This window comes from Ranitomeya variabilis, chromosome 3 (assembly GCF_051348905.1).
Source record: "Ranitomeya variabilis isolate aRanVar5 chromosome 3, aRanVar5.hap1, whole genome shotgun sequence".
Lineage (NCBI taxonomy): Eukaryota > Metazoa > Chordata > Amphibia > Anura > Dendrobatidae > Ranitomeya > Ranitomeya variabilis.
Window position 1 is genome coordinate 527,270,097 of NC_135234.1, and position 17,203 is coordinate 527,287,299.

Consider the following 17,203-nt stretch of genomic DNA (forward strand, 5'->3'; position numbering starts at 1 on the left):
GCAATCACGCAGAAAGTCTATGAAGCACAATTATTCTTGAGGATACTTGACACGAATAAGTCCTTGCTTAGTCCAAAACACAGATAGATATGCTTATAAGGCAGTTCAAATAATATCTTAGCTCAACCATGGAGGTCTGGGTAATAGTCTCAGGTTCTTGCAGAGCAGTAAACAGCTTACATGTCCAGCAAATGCAGATGGGAGTAAACACAAGCAGCAGATGAAGGAGGATTACTGGAACTGGTGTATGCAGCAGGAACTCAGAGCAGAGTAGCAAGATAACCCCACAGGTTCACAGGAGCAGGTATATAGCCAGGGAGTTACCAGAGGTCAGGAGCTGGATGCAAGGCAGAATACTCTAGCACAAACTGAAGGCTGGGGTGGAGTTTTATAGCAGGAAGACACAGTGCACATGAGACCAAAGACGCCATCTTGGAAAAGGGCAGTAATGCACAAAAAGGTAATAAAAAATGTTCAGAGTCCTGACATTACTCCTTCCTTAGAAGCATCCTCAGGACGATCCTGGACCTGGTTTTTCAGGGAATCTCTGATGAATACGAGAAATCTTCTGTTGGGCATTGATGTTTTCCACAGGTTCCCAAGAGTCTTCCTCAGGGGGATATCCCTGCCATTTTATCAGATATTGGAGCCGATTCCTGTGAATCCTGGAATCAACAATTTCCTCCACCACAAATTGTTCTTGCCCATCAATCACCACAGGCTGCGGAGGTGGCACAACACGTCCCTGGAAGGTATTAGGAGATACAGGCTTTAGTAAAGATACATGAAAAACTGGGTGTACCTTCATAGTCCTAGGCAGCTTCAGCCGGCAGGCCACAGAGCTCACAATACCGTTGATCTTAAAAGGGCCAATAAATTTCTGTCCAAGTTTTTGTGAAGGAACGTTTAACTTCAGATTCTTAGTTGCTAACCACACGGAATCTCCTTCCTTGAACATGGGTACAGGTTTACGGAACAATCTCTTATAACGTTCTTGAGCTGTGGTCAGGGATTCCTTCAGAACCTCCAGATTTTGCCTCATCGCAGTCAGCCTTTCCTCCACTGCCGGAACCGGAGAATTAATTGGAGACCTAGGTAAGATACACGGATGATAACCCAGATTGGCAAAGAAAGGTGTAAATTTAGTGGAGGCATTCTGAGAATTGTTATATGAAAATTTGGCTAACGGCAGCAACTCCAACCAATCATCCTGGAGATGGCTGACATAGCATCTTAGATATTGTTCCAGCGTCTGGTTGGTACGCTCAGTCTGACCATTTGTCTGGGGATGGTAAGCGGAAGAGAGACATACATTAATATTGAGTGCAGAGCAAAACCCTTTCCAGAATCTTGAAGTGAACTGCACTCCATGGTCAGAGATGATCTCATCCGGAACCCCATGCAACTGAAAGACATTCTGTATAACCAAGTTCACTGTATCTTTAGCTGAGGGGAGGCCGGTGCACGGAACAAAATGAGCAGCTTTAGTCAGGCGATCAACTACCACCATGATTGTATTCATGCCCCCCGATGTAGGCAGCTCCACAATAAAGTCCATTGATATAGACCCCCAAGGGCGGGATGAAACAGGTAATGGTTGTAGAAGATCCGTAGGTGCCACATGAGGAGTCTTGTAACAAGCACATACCTCGCAAGAGAGAACATAGTCCTTGGTATCCTTCAGGCAAGTTGGCCACCAGAAGAATCGGCTCAGGAACTCTTGTGTCTTCTGTACCCCCTGTGACCAGCCAACTTGGAGTCATGTACCAACTTGAGGATCTGCAGACGGACGACCTCAGGGACGTAGATACATCGATCTCTGAACCACATGCCACCCTTAAAGACAAGATTAATATCCACAGGTGGGTTGGCCAGAAATACATCACCATCATAGGCCTTCCTGCACTGCTTCCACAAGTCCTGATCATGGATAACTCCGATGAAATTGGCATCAGATAGAATGGTCTTGGACGGGGCTCCAGGTACGGAATCCGCAGCATGGATTGGGGATAAAGCATCAGCCTTCCCATTACGAGAACCTGGACGGTACGAGATAACAAAGTTAAATTGATTTAAAAATAAGTTCCAACGAGCCTGACGAAGAGAAAGACATCTAGCAGATCTAAGGGACTCTAAATTGTGATGGTCAGTTAGCACTATGATCTGTTGTGCAGCTCCTTGCAGATGATGCCTCCATTCTTTGAAAGCCGCAATAATAGCCAGCAATTCCTTGTCTCCCACGTCGTAATTTTTCTCTGCTGAGGTTAGTCTACGGGAAAAGAAAGCACAAGGATGTAGCAGACCCTTCTCTCCAGTTCTTTGGGAGAGAATAGCCCCCAAAGCATTATCAGAAGCGTCCACCTCCACAGTGAAAGAAAGTGTTGGATCTGGGTGTATCAACAGCGGTGCTGATGTGAAACAGATCTTAAGCCGATCAAAAGCTTCTTGAGCCTGTGATGACCACTTAAAGGGCTTTTCCTTCTTTGTCAAGGTAGTAATGAGATGGACAATATCAGAAAAATTTCGAATGAAGCGTCTGTAGAAATTTGCAAAACCAATAAAACGTTGGACCTCCTTAACGTTCTTGGGTACCGGCCAGTCAAGGATAGCCTGAATCTTATCAGATTCCATGTTCAGCCCATGGGGAGAGATGATATAACCTAAGTACTGTATCTCAGAACGACGGAACTCACATTTCTCCGGCTTAATATACAGATGGTTCTCTTTCAGACATCTTAAAACAGTTTTGACATGTTCTTCATGTTCCTGTAGAGAGTCAGAAAAGATTAGTATATCGTCCAAATAGATCACTACAAACTGGTCCAACAAATCTCTGAAAATGTCATTAGCAAGGTGTTGAAACGTTGCAGGGGTGTTACAAAGCCCGAAGGGCATCACAAGAGATTCAAAGTGTCCATACCGGCATCTGAATGCTGTCTTCCACTCATCCCCTGGATGAATACACACCAAATTATAAGCCCCACGAAGATCCAGTTTAGAGAACACCTTAGCATGGCTGACTCTTTCCAGTAATTCGGGAATCAGAGGCAAAGGGTAACGGTTTTGTACGGTTACTTTATTGAGTTCCCGATAGTCAACACAGGGTCTCAGGGTCCCATCCTTCTTCTTTACAAAAAAGATAGGTGCCCCTGCTGGTGAGGAAAAAGGACATATGAAGCCTTTGGCCAGATTTTCATTAATATACTCCTTTAAGGCTTGAAGCTCAGGTGCCGCCAAAGGGTATACGTTACCAAAAGGAATAGCTGCCCCAGGAAGCAACTCATTGGGACAGTCATAATGCCTGTGTGGAGGAAGATGATCTGCATTCTTCTTGTCACAGATGTTAGAGAACTCTTTATATGCTGGAGGTAAAGAAAATACCTGTACATGTGGTTCCGTAGCCGTGGACTCAGGGACAGCTTCTGTTAACGCTGAGTTGCTCCTTGTTGGAAAGATAATCTCCTTGGACTCCCAGTTGATAATTGGGTTCTGAGAACGCAACCAAGGAATGCCTAAAATCACAGGAAAATGAGGAGAAGAAATTAGCAAGAAAGAAATTTGCTCCTGATGGTTAGGCTCCAACAAAATTTCAAGGGGTACGGTCTCCTGATCCACAGGCCCAGAGATTAAAGGTGACCCATCCACTGTTTCCATGGTAATTGGAGAGGCTCTTTGCTGAATTTCAATACCATGTTCCATGGCAAAAGCGATATCCATGAAATTGCCACCTGCACCAGAGTCAATCATAGCTGCACTGGAAATCCACTGTCCTGAACACAGGATCTTAATAGGGAACAGTGAGAGTTCTTTTCCTTAAGCTCCTTGGGGGGTGAAGTCATAGAAAGTGAATGGAATACAGAGTTTAAAGGCAGGCTACATTCAGAGATGTCGGATTCATCATCACAGTTGTCATACTCCCCTACTGCTGCTAGCACCTTGTTAGGCCGTCTAGGACACTTAGGACAATTGATCAAGAAGTGGTCAGACTGGCCGCAGTAGAAACATAGACTTTCACGAAGGCGTTGCTCCCGGCACTCATTGATCTCACGCCTCTGAATGGAATCAATTTGCATGGGCACCTCCTCCACCTCTCCAGAGGTTTTACCTGCAGGCTCTTTGGAAGGAAGGGAAAAGTTAGAAATACGGTTATATGCAGCAAACTTCTCCTGCCTACGCTCAGTAAGGCGAATGTCAATGCGCACACAATGCTGTATAAATGTCTCTAGCTCTTCTGGTGACTCAGAGCGAGCTAGTTCATCTTTTACAATACTAGACAGACCCCTTTTAAAAATAGGCAATTGTGCATAACTGTCCCAATTGGTATCTACCGCAAATCTCCTGAATTCAGTGGCATAACTCAATAACAGAACGTTTTGCCTGGCGTAAAGACAATAAAGCAGATTCAGCGGTTGCACAGCGACTAGGATCATCAAACATTAATGCCATAGCGGCCAAGAAATCATCCAAGTTATTTAACCGTGGGTCACGAGACTCCATCATCGGATTCGCCCAGGCGAGCGCTCGTGCGGTCAGCAGCATTATTACACACAATACTTTGGATCTATCATTAGGAAAATGGTCAGCATGCACATCAAAATGCATACATTGATTCACAAAGCCATGAAATTTGTCGCGATCACCATTAAATCTGAATGGGGGCAACTTAGGTGGGCTAGCTGGTCGCGGTTGCCCAGAGGGAAAAGTCGCTTGTGCAGCTATTTGCGTGCTTATGTCCTGAAAAGCCCATCCATACTGGGACTCTATGCCAGCAAGTTTGTTTTCCTGGGCTGCCATGCGGGTGCTTAAGTCCTGCAAAGTCTGTTCAAACACTTGTTGATTGTGTTCAAAGCTTCCAAACTTCTTTTGCAGACCTTCCACATCTTTCTGCAGTGATCTAATTATGGAAAACACCTGCTCTAGTCTGCTTTCTGCAGTCATTGTTCCAGCAGTCTCCTTTTCTTTTCTTTTTAGGCTGGAGTATCCTGTAATAATTATAGGGAATAACTCAGGAGACTCTTTGCGTGGAACAAGACAACTACAGGACACAGTTTTATAAGTGGTAAAGTCTATATTATCACACGGTGATTCAAACAGGTGCAAAAAGAAACTCAAGTCCACAACACTTGGTGCAAATATCAAATGCAGCTCAGCTGTCTATAGGAAACTTCAGAGGAAAATGCAATCACACAGAAAGTCTATGAAGCACAATTATTCTTGAGGATACTTGACACGAATAAGTCCTTGCTTAGACCAAAACACAGATAGATATGCTTATAAGGCAGTTCAAATAATATCTTAGCTCAACCAGGGAGGTCTGTGTAATAGTCTCAGGTTCTTGCAGAGCAGCAAACAGCTTACATGTCCAGCAAATGCAGATGGAAGTAAACACGAGCAGCAGATGAAGGAGGATTACTGGAACTGGTGTATGCAGCAGGAACTCAGAGCAGAGTAACAGGATAACCCCACAGGTTCACAAGAGCAGATATATAGCCAGGGAGTCACCAGAGGTCAGGAGCTGGATGCAAGGGAGAATACTCTAGCACAGACTGAAGGCTGGGGTGGAGTTTTATAGCAGGAAGACACAGTGCACATGAGACCAAAGACGCCATCTTGGAAAAGGGCAGTAATGCACAAAAAGGTAATAAAAAATGTTCAGAGTCCTGACACCTTCTTTTGGTCAGTATTGAACCAGCAGCACTGAAGACTCTTTCTGAAAGCACACTAGCAGCAGGGCAAGCGAGCTCCTGTAATGCATATTCTGCCAATTCAGGCCAGGTGTCTATTTTAGATGCCCAGTAATCAAAGGGGAATGACTAGTGTTGAGCGATACCGTCCGATACTTGAAAGTATCGGTATCGGATAGTATCGGCCGATACCCGAAAAGTATCGGATATCGCCAATACCGATACCCGATACCAATACAAGTCAATGGGACACAAAGTATCGGAAGGTATCCTGATGGTTCCCAGGGTCTGAAGGAGAGGAAACTCTCCTTCAGGCCCTGGGATCCATATTACTGTGTAAAATAAAGAATTAAAATAAAAAATATTGATATACTCACCTCTCCGGAGGCCCCTGGACATCACCGCTGGTAACCGGCAGCCTTCTTTGCTTAAAATGAGCGCGTTTAGGGCCTTCCATGACGTCACGGCTTCTGATTGGTTGCGTGCCGCTCATGTGACCGCCACGCGACCAATCACAAGCCGTGACGTCATTCTCAGGTCCTAAATTCCGAATTCTAGGAATTTAGGACCTGAGAATTACGTCACGGCTTGTGATTGGTCACGTGGCGGTCACATGAGCGGCACGCGACCAATCAGAAGCCGTGACGTCATGGAAGGTGCTGAACGCGCTCATTTTAAGCAAAGCAGGCTGCCGGTTACTACCAGGGCGCGTCAGAGGGTGAGTATATCCCTATTTTTTATTTTAATTCTTTATTTTTTACATGGATATGGATCCCAGGGCCTGAAGGAGAGTTTCCTCTCCTCCAGACCCTGGGAACCATATACTGGGAACTTCCGATTCCGATTCCCGATACCACAAAAGTATCGGATCTCGGTATCGGAATTCCGATACCGCAAGTATCGGCCGATACCCGATACTTGCGGTATCGGAATGCTCAACACTAGGAATGACCTGTGAGGGAGAACATAGATAAGGAATGAAAAATAGTTCATAACCATACTGGACAAATGCAGTCTCCTGTCACTTTGAATCGATGCAGCAGTACGTGTCGTGTCTGCGATCATTGCGAAATCACTCCACAACCTGGTTAATAAACCCCTCTGTCCAACGCCACTTCTGATTTGTGAACCTCTAACACCTCTGCCATGTTGCCCCCTACAGCTCGTGTGAGAACCATCACCCCCGCTGTGTGCTGTGAATGCCTGAACCAAATGGTCTACAAGAGTTGCTTGTTTGGTAGGCAATATTTGCTCAAGGTTCTCATGTGGCATGATATTTTGTAATTTTCCTTTATATCATGGATCCAGGAGGCAGGCCAACCAGTAATCGTCATCGGGCATCATTTTGATAATGCGGGGGTCCCTTTTTACGATACGCAAGGCATACTCAGCCATGTGGGCCAATGTTCCAGGTGTCAATTCACTGCTTGTGCTGGGTTGAGGAGCACTTTCTTGCAAATCAACATCACTTGTATCCCGCAAAAATCCTGTACCTGACCTTGCAACGCCACCAGTTTCTATTGCCCCCTGAGAAGCATCCTCCTCCCATAAATATTCATCCCCATCATCCTCCTCCTCCTCCTCTTCATCCACCACCTCGTCCAGGAGAGTTCCCTGAGCAGGCAATGGCTGACTGTCATCAACGCTTCCCTCCTCCTCGGCTGCAGATGCCTGCTCCTTAATGTGCATCAAACTTTGCATCAGCAGACGCATTAGTGGGATGCTCATGCTTATGACGGTGTCGTCTGCACTTACCAGCCGTGTACATTCCTCAAAACTAGGGTTGAGCGAAACGGATCGGACATTTTCAAAAGTCGCCGACTTTCAGCAAAGTCGGGTTTCATGAAACCCGACCCGATCCCACTGTGGGATCGGCCCTGCGGTCGGCAATCTTCGCGCCAAAGTCGCGTTTCATATGACGCTTTCCCCGCCATTTTTTCAGCCACTGAAGGAGTGTGGGCAGCGTGATGACATAGGTTCCGGCTTGCTTTGTGCGGCGTCACAGGGGGTAAAGCCGCCATCTTAACGTTTGGGATATAGCGATTTGCACAGTGAAACACACACTTTGCAGGGATGGAGGAGAGAGAGAGAGAGAGGGGGAGAGAGAGAGAGAGAGAAGAAAAAAAAAATATCCTCATAGACTTGCATTGGGTTTCGTGTTTCGGTCGGCCCCCCGACTTTTCAAAATAATCGGCCGATTTCACACGATCTGACTTTCGAGACAGTCGGGTTTCACGAAACCCGACTCGATCCTAAAAAAGCAAAAGTCGCTCAACCCTACTCAAAACACTGAAGGACTTGACAGAGGTCTTGTAGCTTTGACCACTGCACACCTGACAACTCCATGTCTGCCATCCAACTGCCTGCCCGTGTATGTGTATCCTCCCACAAATACATTACAGCACGCCTCTGTTCGCACAGCCTCTGAAGCATGTGCAGTGTGAAGTTCCACCTTGTTGCAACATCGATTATTAGGTGGTGCTGGGGAAGCCTCAGCGATCGCTGATGGTTCAGCATACGGCTGGAGTGTACGGGTGACCGGTGGATGTGCAAGCAAAGTCTTCGCACCTTCAGGAGCAGGGCTGGTAACCCCGGATAATTTTTCAGGAAGCACTGCACCACCAGGTTCAATGTGTGAGCTAGGTAAAGTATGTGTTTCAGTTCTGAAAGGGCTATGGCAGCCATAAAATTCCTTCCGTTATCAGTGACTACCTTGCCAGCCTCAAGATGTACACTGCCCAGCCATGACTGAGTTTCTTGCTGCAAGTACTTGGCCAGAACTTCCGTGGTGTGTCTGTTGTCGCCCAAACACTTCATTTCCAACACAGCCTGCTGACGCTTACCACTAGCTGTTCCATAATGGGACACCTCGTGTGCAACACTGGCAGCTGCGGATGGAGTGGTCGTACGACAGCGCTCTGTGGATGAGCTCTCGCTTCTGGAGGAGGAGGGGCAAACACCTACAGCCAACTGTTTCCTAGACCGTGGGCAAGGCAGAACTGTCCCACTATGGCTGTCCCCTGTGGACCCTGCATCCACCACATTAACCCAGTGCGCCGTGATGGACACGTAACGTCCCTGGCCATGCCTACTGGTCCATGCATCTGTTGTGAGGTGCACCTTTCTACTGACTGATTGCCTCAGGGCATGGACAATGCGGTCTTTGACATGCTGGTGGAGGGCTGGGATGGCTTTTCTCACAAAGAAGTGTCGACTGGGTAGATCTTAGCATGGTACTGCGTAGGCCATCAGGGCTTTGAAAGCTTCGCTTTCAACCAACCGGTAGGGCATAATCTCTAATGAGATTAGTCTAGCAATGTGGACATTCAAACCCTGTGTACGCGGATGAGAGGATGAGTAGATTCTTTTCCTATCGAGAGTCTCTTGTAGGGTGAGCTGGACTGGAGAGGTGCATATGGTGGAACTAGCGGTGGTGGTGGTGGTGGACATGGCCGATTGAGAGAGGCTTGCAAGTGCATGCTGGTTAAATGTCTACGCATGCACGTTGTATTTAAATTTAAGGGATTCTTCCCACTGCTAAAGGTCTTACAGATAACTTTGCACTGATCATTCGGATCTTGGTTAAAAAATTGCCACACTCCACTCTTCCTACTATGCAATACCTTTTAAGGCATTGCACGCTGTGCTACTTTCACCGGATGGCCACGCTGTCCTAAAACTTTTTTGGGGGTTGACAAACTTTTTTGGCCTGAGACGGGCCTGCCAGATGAAAGCTGTTGTGATGTTGATGGCTGCTGCGGATCATCCTCCTCCGCTTCTGAGCTACTGTCAGTGGCACCCTCTTCTCCCAATGGCTGCCAATCTGGGTCGACAACTCGGTCATCTATCACCTCCTCTTCAATGTCATATGCACCTTTCTCTGTGTCACCGTGTAAGGTGCTATAGCGTTCCGGACGGGGCACCATAGTCTCATCAGGGTCAGTTTCTGGCTCAGTACACTGTGAGGGCAATGTAGTGATCTGAGTCAATGGAACAGCATAATAATCTAGCTGTGGCTGTGCATCAGTGCACACCATGTCCGATTCATCTTGTAATGGGCTGTTAACAATTTCCCTTTCTAACCCAGGCACGGTATGTGTAAAGAGCTCCATGGAGTAAACTGTAGTGTCGCCTGCCGCATCCTTCACTTTAGGTTTGGGTGAAGGACACAAGGAAGCGACTTGTTCCTGACCGGGAGCATCCACTGACGACTTGCTGCTTTTATATTTCGAACTGTTGGAAGAGGAGGCGAAAGTGCTAGAGGCTGTGTCATCAAGGAAAGCCAAAACTTTTCCTGCTGCTCCGGCTTTAAAACCGGTTTTCCTACTCCCAGCTGCTATTTTGCTTTTCCCACTACCACCAGATGCTCCACCACCACCACCACCACCATCAGTACCAGCTGGCAATGACCGCCCATGGCCTCTTCCACCAGACTTCCTCATTTTTGGGAAAATCTAACCAAAATAACAACCATTATATGGTACTGTAAAACAAGGTAGAAGGTGTATATAAACTTGTTGAGAATTTAATTCTCCCTTTTTTGGGGGGGAGACTGCACAACTCAGGCCCTGTGTATATTACAACGCAATGTGAGTGGCAGCAAGTGGCTGGCTGATACACCACAAACTAAGAGGACTGAGGTTTATCCACTTTGTGAGATTTTCAATCTCACTTTTTTGGGGGGGGAGACTGAACCCAAACTCAGGCCCTGTGTATTTTACAACGCAATGTGAGTGGCAGCAAGTGGCTGGCTGATACACCACAAACTAAGAGGACTGAGGTATATCCACTTTGTGAGATTTTCAATCTCACGTTTTTGGGGGGAGACTGAATCCAAACTCAGGCCCTGTGTATTTTACAACGCAATGTGAGTGGCAGCAAGTGGCTGGCTGATACACCACAAACTAAGAGGACTGAGGTTTATCCACTTTGTGGGATTTTCAATCTCACTTTTTTTTGGGGGGGAGACTGAACCCAAACTCAGGCCCTGTGTATTTTACAATGCAATGTGAGTGGCGGCAAGTGGCTGGCTGATACACCACAAACTAAGAGGACTGAGGTTTATCCACTTTGTGAGATTTTCAATCTCACTTTTTTTGGGGGAGACTGAACCCAAACTCAGACCCTGTGTGTTTTACAATGCAATGTGAGTGGCAGCAAATGGCTGGCTGATACACCACAAACTAAGAGGACTGAGGTTTATCCACTTTGTGAGATGTTCAATCTCACTTTTTTGGGGGGGAGACTGAACCCAAACTCAGGCCCTGTGTTTTTTACAACCCAATGTGAGTGGCAGCAAGTGTCTGTCTGATACACCACAAACTAAGAGGACTGAGGTTTATCCACTTTGTGAGATTTTCAATCTCACTTTTTTTGGGGGGAGACTGAACCCAAACTCAGGCCCTCTGTATTTTACAACGCAATGTGAGTGGCAGCAAGTGGCTGGCTGATACACCACAAACTAAGAGGACTGAGGTTTATCCACTTTGTGGGATTTTCAATCTCACTTTTTTTTGGGGGGGAGACTGAACCCAAACTCAGGCCCTGTGTATTTTACAATGCAATGTGAGTGGCGGCAAGTGGCTGGCTGATACACCACAAACTAAGAGGACTGAGGTTTATCCACTTTGTGGGATTTTCAATCTCACTTTTTTTTGGGGGGGAGACTGAACCCAAACTCAGGCCCTGTGTATTTTACAATGCAATGTGAGTGGCGGCAAGTGGCTGGCTGATACACCACAAACTAAGAGGACTGAGGTTTATCCACTTTGTGAGATTTTCAATCTCACTTTTTTTGGGGGAGACTGAACCCAAACTCAGACCCTGTGTGTTTTACAATGCAATGTGAGTGGCAGCAAATGGCTGGCTGATACACCACAAACTAAGAGGACTGAGGTTTATCCACTTTGTGAGATGTTCAATCTCACTTTTTTGGGGGGGAGACTGAACCCAAACTCAGGCCCTGTGTTTTTTACAACCCAATGTGAGTGGCAGCAAGTGTCTGTCTGATACACCACAAACTAAGAGGACTGAGGTTTATCCACTTTGTGAGATTTTCAATCTCACTTTTTTTGGGGGGAGACTGAACCCAAACTCAGGCCCTCTGTATTTTACAACGCAATGTGAGTGGCAGCAAGTGGCTGGCTGATACACCACAAACTAAGAGGACTGAGGTTTATCCACTTTGTGGGATTTTCAATCTCACTTTTTTTTGGGGGGGAGACTGAACCCAAACTCAGGCCCTGTGTATTTTACAATGCAATGTGAGTGGCGGCAAGTGGCTGGCTGATACACCACAAACTAAGAGGACTGAGGTTTATCCACTTTGTGAGATTTTCAATCTCACTTTTTTGGGGGGAGACTGAACCCAAACTCAGGCCCTGTGTATTTTACAACGCAATGTGAGTGGCAGCAAGTGGCTGGCTGATACACCACAAACTAAGAGGACTGAGGTTTATCCACTTTGTAAGATGTTCAATCTCACTTTTTTTGGGAGGGGGGAGACTGAACCCAAACTCAGGCACTGCGTATTTTACAATGCAATGTGAGTGGCAGCAAGTGGCTGGCTGATACACCACAAACTAAGAGGACTGAGGTTTATCCACTTTGTGAGATTTTCAATCTCACTTTTTTTGGGGGGAGACTGAACCCAAACTCAGGCCCTCTGTATTTTACAACGCAATGTGAGTGGCAGCAAGTGGCTGGCTGATACACCACAAACTAAGAGGACTGAGGTTTATCCACTTTGTGGGATTTTCAATCTCACTTTTTTTTGGGGGGAGGCTGAACCCAAACTCAGGCCCTGTGTATTTTACAATGCAATGTGAGTGGCGGCAAGTGGCTGGCTGATACACCACAAACTAAGAGGACTGAGGTTTATCCACTTTGTGAGATTTTCAATCTCACTTTTTTGGGGGGAGACTGAACCCAAACTCAGGCCCTGTGTATTTTACAACGCAATGTGAGTGGCAGCAAGTGGCTGGCTGATACACCACAAACTAAGAGGACTGAGGTTTATCCACTTTGTGAGATTTTCAATCTCACTTTTTTTGGGGGGAGACTGAACCCAAACTCAGGCCCAATGTATTTTACAACACAATGTAAGTGGTAGAACGTGGCTGGCTGATATACGACAAACTAACAGAACTGACATATATCCACTTTGTGACACTTTGAATCTCCCTTTTTTTGGGGGGAGACAGCACCACAACTCAGGCACAGTGTGTAACACAACACAATGTAAGTGGCAGAAAGTGGCTGGAAGATATCTGAAAAAAATCCAAGGACTGTAGTACAATTTCAAACTTTCTACAATGTTCTCAGGACAAGTATGGCAGCAACAAAAAGGACTGCTGCACACAAAAGTGTGGACAAATAAACAAGATAACTGCAGAAAGGAGCAACAGGATTTTTGCTTTTAAAAAAGCAGTTGGTTTGCACAGCAGCGTGCAAACAGCAATGCAGATATCAGGGAGCCTTATAAGGCAGCCTAATAAGCTACAGAGCTGAGGCACACAGATATAGCCTCCACTGTCCCTGCAAAACAAAGGTGGAAATCGCTACAGCACAAGCAGTTTGGGGGTTAATCTTCCCTCCCTAACTATAGCCCTTCTTCTGACGAAGCTGCAGCAACTTCTCCCTACGCTAAGATCGCCAGAAGTAAGATGGCGGTCAGCGTGCACGCCCCTTTATACCCCTTGTGACGCCGCAGAAAGCAAGCCAATCACTGTCATGCCCTTCTCTAAGGTGGTGGGGACCGAGACCTATGTCATCACGCTGCTCACACTCTGCGTCCTCCTTCATTGGCTGAGAAATGGCGCTGAACGCGTCATACGAAACGCGACTTTGGCGCGAAGATTGCCGACCGCATGGCCGATCCCACACTGGGATCGGGTCGGGTTTCATGAAACCCGACTTTGCCAAAAGTCGGCGATTTTTGAATTTGTCCGATCCGTTTCGCTCAACCCTATATATAACCCCACTCACTCCACTGATTGACAGCATTCTATGTGCACTGTATATTGACATAAAGCTGCTAATTAGTCGTGGGGGTGTGGTTGGACTAGGAGGTATGAGAAAAATAGTCCCCTAGGGATAATCACCTGCTGATAAAACAATGATTTTATGTAAATAGCAACACATAGCCTAGTAAATGACACATCACTGGAATCAGGATCTCATTCCCTACAAAATGCTGCTCTAAGTCTACATATTAACATATAAGTAGAACAACTTATTTCTATAAACAAACATCCATGTCTCATAAACAAATCTCCAATTTTTTGTTGTATGTTTCAGAAATCCTTGGATGGATGGATGGATGGATGGATGGATGGATGGATTTTGGCCACAATTCATCATTTGTGACCTTTTTATAGTCACTCTCCTTTTTGTTTTGTGTCATTAGCTGCACATTTTTACACCAATTTTTTCAAAATGGTGCATGTGATTCATGAATTTAATGCAAAGACAAAAGTGGCCAGGAACTGTTTTGTGACTTTTAAGAGTAAAAAGTCACGTTTTGTGAAACGGCAAAAAATTGTGTCAAAATACTGGCATGCTCAAAAATACATCAGGGGAAGACAAGAGGTGAGTCATACCTAATTTTGCAACTTTAAAAAAAAAAAAACCTCACAAATGACCAATCAACCGAAAACATCTGGAATTGCTAAACTTTGCTAACAGAGCAAACAAAAAAAAACTGAAAAACACACAGGCAAGCACATATAAAATAGACTTAAAAAGGGTGCAAATAGTGAATTGGGTGCAAAAAATAGGCACTAGGGATAAGCCTACAAGGAGGTCTGGGGATCAGTGAAAATGTTTAAATAGATGGACAAAAATGAATGAAAGTAAAACAGCATGGGGAAGACTCCTGGAAGCAACTCTGACTCCAAGATCGCTGTTGAGAACAATGGTGTCACACTTTTACTCCACTTTAACGACTGACAATAAAACATTCAAAATTCAAAGAGAAATAGGAGTTTACAGGAAACAAAATGTTAAGAAACATTCTTTCCTTTATAATAACTTGTGTAAGGCAAAATTGTAAAAGGGTTTAAAAAAATAATAATTTAAATAAGCTAAAATTGAAATTTTTATTAAAAAATTGGAAATTTCAGTGGAATTTATGAAGGAAGCAAGTATTGCCAAAAATTTGATGGAAGAGGGACTCAGATATGCCCTGTATTAGACATAAAGGAGGGCTTCATACACATTATGTTCAAATTGACATGTAATGGTATTCGTAGACTCATAAAGGCGATGCATATACCTTTCAAGGCACCAACTGTAGTACCTCATTCAAATATTGTGAACAGTAGAGTGGTACTCCTACACTCACAAAAGCTCTGCACACAGCCTACTAAAAATTATAAGCAGTGCCAACCATACACCCTTGAAGATGCCAACTAAAGTGCCTCATTCAAATATTAAGAAAATATAGTTGTGATACTTCTACACTCATAAAGGCTCTGCAAACAGTGCAAAGCCAGTAACAAATTATAAGGAGGGTCATCCATATACCATTGAAGGCACCCACTGGACTGCCTCATAACAAAATTAAGAAAGTATAGTTGTGGTACTTCCACACTCACAAAGGCTCTGCACACAGTCCAAAAACAATTTATAAGGAGGGTCATCCATACACACTTGAAGGCAACAACTGGAAGGCCTTCAAATATTGAATATTAAAAACATGCCCACCCTTCAGTTGTTATTTGCTGAGGTTGACCAGAATACTGACAGGTGTATTCATAAGCATGGTTCGTGTGTAAGCTTGCCAACTTCACAGCCACCACCAGGCTACTCGCATTATCACACATGACCATGCCTGGTTGTAGGTTCAGTGGAGAGAGCCACAGATCTGTCTGGTCTGTTTTGCCTTTCATTAACTCTGCCACGGTGTGCTGTTTGTCTCCTAGACAAATTTGCCCTTTGCCGCTTCACTGAGGCAGTGCTACAGAGCTTCTGGTTGATGTGGACGACATACTCTGAGATACCACATAGGAGATGGAGGATGAGGAGCAGCAGGAGGGAGTGCAGGAACTAGTGTAGGAGGTGGAGGAAACCCTGATAGAGATAGGGCCAGCAATACTCGACGTGTTTAGCACATGTGCCGTGCCAGGGTGGGATCCGGCCCCGTCCTCCACAATGTTCACCCAGTGTCCTATCAGAGACATGTAGCATCTCTGGCCACAAGAGCTTGTCCATGTGTTGGTCGTTAAGTGTGAAAAATAGTGGTGGCTGGGGACCAAGTACCAAGGGATGCTGTCACCATAAGTCGGCAGAAATCCTTCTTGTCTACAAGCCTAATTTGCAACATTTCCATGACAAGCAGCCTGAAAATGTGCCCGTTTAGCTTTTGGACCTGTGGGTGGCAACTTTCTTTTTCATTCCAAGCCCTGGGGAATTGACAGCTGAATGCTGTACTGTGACAATGATTTTATAAATGCCTGTTGATGGTGCAACAAGATGTGCAAGGACAGGTGCGGGGCGGGAGGCATCTGTGCCATTGTCATGGACAGAGGATTGCCAAGCACCTAGCACAAGGGAAGAGACAGTGATGTCACCCACTTGCACTAATTGTGGACCCAGGCGTACGGTCCACTGAGTCAGTCAGTTGCTTAGACGACATGTGCCTGATCATGCTGGTGGAGGTTATGCTCTTAGTGGTCATGCCCCTGCTGGTATTGACATGGCGCGGGATGCAAATGACCATTTTTTTGTTTCGGAAAAAGTCCCAGACTGGGGAACACGTAACTCTTTGACGGAGAAATTCTCAAGTGTCGGTGCTCTGCAGAACAGATGCCAACCTTCTCCCTCTGGTCATTTAACTGCCTGTTTCAATTGCCGATTCCCCCCCTCAGCGCTGTTGGCCTCCCTCTGCATGACTGCTTCCCAGGTTAGGTCAGTGAATTTGTCATCCACCACCCCATCTTCCACCACCACATCCTGGTTCTTCTGACTTGGTGACTTAACAACAACCTGACTTATAGACTTATCGGCAACTGTGCTTCATCATCAGCTACCTCCTTAGACATAATTTGCCATTCCTCACCGTCCTCTTCTTGAGTGGCTTCTGTAGGTTTTGTGCATCACTAAACAGCATGTCCTCCTGTACCTTTTGGAACATGCAGGGTAATAGGCCACAATCAAGAAATAATGAAGTAAAGAGATCCTCTGAGTGTCTTAGTGTGGGTTTACTGGTCTTCTGGGACTCGTCATGGTGAGTGGAAGGAGTATCAGGCTGAGGATTAAGCGATCCAGACTCTTGGGTGCTGAGACTGGACCTTGTTTAAGACTGGATGGTGCTGGCAATGTAGCATTTTCTGCTATCCAAATGACCTCCTGATCACACTGCTGCGGCTTCAAAAGTGGTGTCCTGTGTCTCCCTGCAAAGTTGGACAGGAAGCTATGTGTTGTGGATAGCTGTGTTGCTTGAGCTCCAGCATCAGTACTTTCACTTCCCCATCCCTTACCGCACGCTTTACGCATTTTTTAATTGCTAGGTCTCTAGA

At 45.7% G+C, this 17,203-nt stretch overlaps 1 protein-coding gene across 1 annotated transcript in view; it reads right to left on the reverse strand.

Annotated features, from left to right (window-relative positions):
• Positions 1-17,203, reverse strand: part of TNFSF13B (TNF superfamily member 13b) — a 173,657-nt gene that overhangs the window by 111,641 nt on the left and 44,813 nt on the right.